This window comes from Cherax quadricarinatus, chromosome 3 (assembly GCF_038502225.1).
Source record: "Cherax quadricarinatus isolate ZL_2023a chromosome 3, ASM3850222v1, whole genome shotgun sequence".
In the NCBI taxonomy this organism is placed as follows: domain Eukaryota; kingdom Metazoa; phylum Arthropoda; class Malacostraca; order Decapoda; family Parastacidae; genus Cherax; species Cherax quadricarinatus.
Window position 1 is genome coordinate 4,634,787 of NC_091294.1, and position 5,000 is coordinate 4,639,786.

Sequence of the window (5,000 nt, forward strand, 5' to 3'; positions counted from 1 at the left end):
ATATATATGTATGTATATATATATGTATGTATATATATATGTATGTATATATATATGTATGTATGTATATATATATGTATGTATATATATATGTATGTATGTATATATATATGTATGTATATATATATGTATATGTATATATACATATATATATACAGTGGACCCCCGGTTAACGATATTTTTTCACTCCAGAAGTATGTTCAGGTGCCAGTACTGACCGAATTTGTTCCCATAAGAAATATTGTGAAGTAGATTAGTCCATTTCAGACCCCCAAACATACACGTACAAACGCACTTACATAAATACACTTACATAATTGGTCACATTCGGAGGTAATCGTTATGCGGGGGTCCACTGTATAATATATATATATATATATATAATATATATATATATATATATATATATATATATATTTATATATATATGTATATATATAATTTTTTTTTTTTAACAAACCGGCCGTATCCCACCAAGACAGGGTGGCCCAAAAAGAAAAACGAAACTTTCTCTTTTTAAATCTAGTAATTTATACGGGAGAAGGGGTTACTAGCCCCTTGCTCCCGGCATTTTAATCGCCTCTTACAACACGCATGGCTTACGGAGGAAGAATTCTGTTCCACTTCCCCATGGAGAAAATAAACAAGGAAATAAACAAGAACAAGAACTAGTAAGAAAATAGAAGAAAACCCAGAGGGGTGTGTATATATATATGCTTGTACATGTATATGTATGTGTAGTGTGACCTAAGTGTAAGTAGAAGTAGCAAGATGTACCTGAAACCTTCTATTTTTTTGTGAGAATAAAAATTCAAAGTGGAAAGCAAAAGAAAGTAAGAGAGGCCTGGGGACATGACTAATGAACAGAAAAAATGATATTTTAGTGCCAGGAATGTCTGTTTTGTTTATTCTTGACCCTATTTGGAAACTGGCATCTTTTGAAATTTGTGTGAAATTGGCAAAATTGCCGGGCTGTGGCTCGTACGTTGGACTGGGTGCAGCCAGCAGTAACAGCCTAGTTGATCAGGCCCTGATCCATCGGGAGGCCTGGTCATGGACCGGGCCGCAGGTAACATCCAGGTATCCAGGTACCACTTTATTGGATAGCTGAAATTGGTAAATGGGTGGTTTCTTGTACTCATTCGATAGAAAAAATGGAGTTCTAGCGAAATAGTTATGATTTTTGTCGATTTGTACATTGGAATTCGCCGAAAATAGGGCTCGAAGTGGGTGAAATCGCAGATGCGTAAACATCGTTGAGACCGCTAACTTCACGAGAGTATAATTCCAGAAGTTTTCCATAAAATTTCATACTTTTGGTGTCATGATCAGGAAAAGATTCTCTGTCATTTCATAAGAAAAATAATTTTTTTTTTTTTTTTCAAAAAATTTCCGACCCTGAGAACAATTTTAGGAGAGGGCCTGCCGACCCTGAAAGGGTTAACACATGTTTATGTACATATATAAATGTAGAGGTGCTCCTCGGTTTACGACGGGGTTATGTCCCAACGAACCCATCACAAGTCGAAAATATCCTAAGTCAAAAATAAATATATGCTAAATAAATAAATAAATAACTACTGTCACTGAATAGGCAAATAAACAAATTATTACTATTATTATTACTAGATAATATTATTATTATCCAGAGGACTGAAGAGGGTTTGTTGAGGTGGTTCAGATATGGAGAGAGGTTGGAACCAAATAGAATGACTTCGAGAGTGTATAAATATGTAGAGGAGGGAAGGCGGGGTAGAGTTCGGCCTAGGAAAGGTTGGAGGAAGGGGATAGAGAAGGTTTTGTGTGCGAGAGGCTTGAACTTCCAGCAAGCATGCGTGAGTTTGTCAGATAGGAGTGAATGGAGACAAATGGTTTTTAGAACATAACGTGCTGTTGGAGTGTAAGCAAGGTAACATTTATGAAGGGAGTCAGGGAAACCTGCAGGCCAGACTTGAGTCCTGGAGATGGGAAGTACGGTGCCTGCACTCTGAAGGAGGGGTGTTAATGTTGTAGTTTTTGAACTGTAGTGTAATCACGCCTCTGGCAAGACAATGATGAAGTGAATGATGGTGAAAGTTTTTCTCTTTTGGGCCACCCTGCCTTGGTGAGAAACAGCAGATGTGTTAATAAAATAATAAAAAAAAAAAACTAAACACCAGCAATGAAAAGGTAAAAAAAAAAAATGTACACAAGTTAAGGATTTGCTGTCTTCAAGCTGCGTAGTTATCTTATGTTTCATCTCCAAAGTAATTGCTTTTGTACCATCGTGAAATCGAACCGTTGTAAGTCAAGCCATTGTAAGCCAAACCATCATAAGTCAAGGAGCACCTGTATGTGTGCATGACTGTGAATGTGTGTGTACTATTCACCCATATGTGATTGCTCCTATATAAGTGTGTGTGCATGTCCACATTCGCCTATTTGCAGTTGCAGGGATTGAGTCTCATCTCCTGGCCTAGTCACTCTACCAACTGCTACTTCCTTTGTTCTCTCCTGGGTGCTTGAGCCCTATCATGTCTATTCTTAAAACAATGTATGGATTCTGCTTCTTCCACTTTGCTGTCTAGGTCATTCCACTTCCTGACAACTCAAAGGCAAAAGAAGTGTTACCTAATATCCCTGTGACTTTTTTTTTTTTTTTACTTCCACTTTACCCTCATGTATTCACGATCTGCTCTGTCTATCAAGTTAGTTCCTCTTGATACTTTGTATGTCATAATCATGGCACTCCTAGTCCTTCTATTCTCTAATGTCATCAGGTTGAGCTCTTCTAGTCTCTCCTCATAGCTCAGACACCTCAACTCTGGGACTCATCTTGTTGCAAACCCTTGCAGTTTTTCCAGCTTCTTCACATGCTTTATCATGTGTGGGTTTAACACTGGCACTGCATACTGCACTGCTGTGTATAAGGTCATCAATGCTGCCTTGTTGAGGTTCCTCAAGGCTCACTTTAAATTTGCCAGTCTCACATTTATTGTGCCCTTTATTATTTTTTTTGTGCCTCAGGTGAATTGCTCCAAACAATGCTTGGCTCTATGCTCACCTTACATTTCTCCCAGTTTTTGGTCATCTTTGTCCTTTCCCAATTTTCATTACTTTGCAATTACTGATTAAATTATAACACCTGTCAGATCAATCCTACAACTTCTCCATATCCATGTTATCTTTCCTGACCTGCTCTGGATTGTATTCTCATTTGTCTCCCATCATCTGTTAATTCACTTACATAAGAAACAGCACTGGTCCAAGTACACACACTTGTGGAATGCCACAAGTCACACTCATCCATTCCGACACCTCTTCCCTGACAATAACTCACTGCTTACTTTCTGTTAAGTATTCTTCGATTCACTGTGGTACATCCCTTGCTATTACTGACTCCTCCTCTAGTTTTTGTCTCTTGTGATTACCATATCAAATGCTTTCTCAGTCCAATAATACACAGTCCAGCCATCCCTCTTTCTCCTGACTAACTTTCATTACCTTGCCATAGAACTAGCAGATTTGTGAGACAAGATTTATCATCTCTTAAAATTGTTCTGGTTGTAGTTTATGAATCTGTTCCTTTGCAAGTGCTCCATTATTCTCATAATAATCTCCTCTATAACCTTACATACTAATATAGACATGTCACTGACACTGGCCTATTGTTTAATGCTACCTGACTGTTGCCATTTTTTATATAGTGGAGCTGTTTCCTGTTTTTAAGTGTGTTTGTGTGTTTTGCCGGGTGTTTTCTGACTGCTTAAATTCTTCATATTCACGCCAGAACTTTACAAAAATGTACAAATCACGAGATATCAGATAGGAAATAATAATCATATGTTAGCTAGGAGGTGGAGAGCACTGGTACTGCTGTCACCAAGACTTATCCTGTTGAAGGAGATCAATAGAAATATTAAAGCCATAAGTAATTATTTCACAGTATCATGTGTTTAGTAATTTGATAACTGAAAACAAGAAACAGGGAAGTAAAGTTATTCAAAATCTACTAAAACACAACCATTTTTTATGGAAATCTTGTTTTCACGTGATTATAATATTGTCCTTGAAAAAATTAAAATCATCAACAAAATCAGCAGGTAATTTTTTCTATCTTGACAATTAGGAACTAAATTTTTTTCTGATAAGAGACAATCAAAAGCCTCTTCAATTTTTTTTTTATACTACATCAGTTCATACAGTATTATAGCCACATAACTCCTAGTAGCACAAAACTTCCATATACTCTGTACTAAAATAACAGACACAAATTTTTTTTATGTATGTTACTAAGGTAATCTCAGTAATTGATATTAAAAATACTGTCCCTGATAATTTCTTAACATTTTTCTAGTCCAAGACAATTTATGAATGATTTACATTTAAGGTTAAAATAAATACTGCTTTTTCCCCCAACTACCTAGTTACTCTGGAACCTAAAATTGCATGTGATGGCCCCTTAGAATACTACACACAGTACAAGGTATATTATCACACATGAAAGTATCTACATTCCTTTATTTTTATATGTTCCTACGAGCCTGTTTAAACCTTCAATAAATGAATTTTTTTCTATCCAATATAACAGTATAAATGCTCAACTACTGTTACTAGAAATAGTTTGTGAATATCAAATTAAAACAAATGACACTAATGCGCTGTGCCAAACTTTATAAATGAAATTTCATTTGGTTTACAAGCATTTTTTTAACTTCAAGAAGTTTTTAAGTTTTATGCTGTTATCTATAGTTTTCCACATTGCATAATTGCCTCAACTTGTTGCAATAAATTGCAAATTGCTATCACACTTCATCAGCACGCTTTTGTATTTAAGACAACTGAATATAAAGAGAATTCTCCTGAATAATACTAATTATTTGTGCATATGCAACCATTAGTGCACAAGCACAACCTCCACAATCAAGATAACTAGTGCCTGTAAAACCTTAATCTTCAATTTATTTGAGGTAGATCTCTCTACTAACTTATTTATTGAAAAACAGGCAGATAGTAACCAT

The 5,000-nt window shown here is 35.8% G+C and overlaps 1 protein-coding gene across 10 annotated transcripts in view; it reads right to left on the reverse strand.

Annotated features, from left to right (window-relative positions):
- Atpalpha (sodium/potassium-transporting ATPase subunit alpha) overlaps positions 1 to 5,000 on the reverse strand; it is a 1,033,168-nt gene that overhangs the window by 73,704 nt on the left and 954,464 nt on the right. The window lies entirely within an intron of this gene.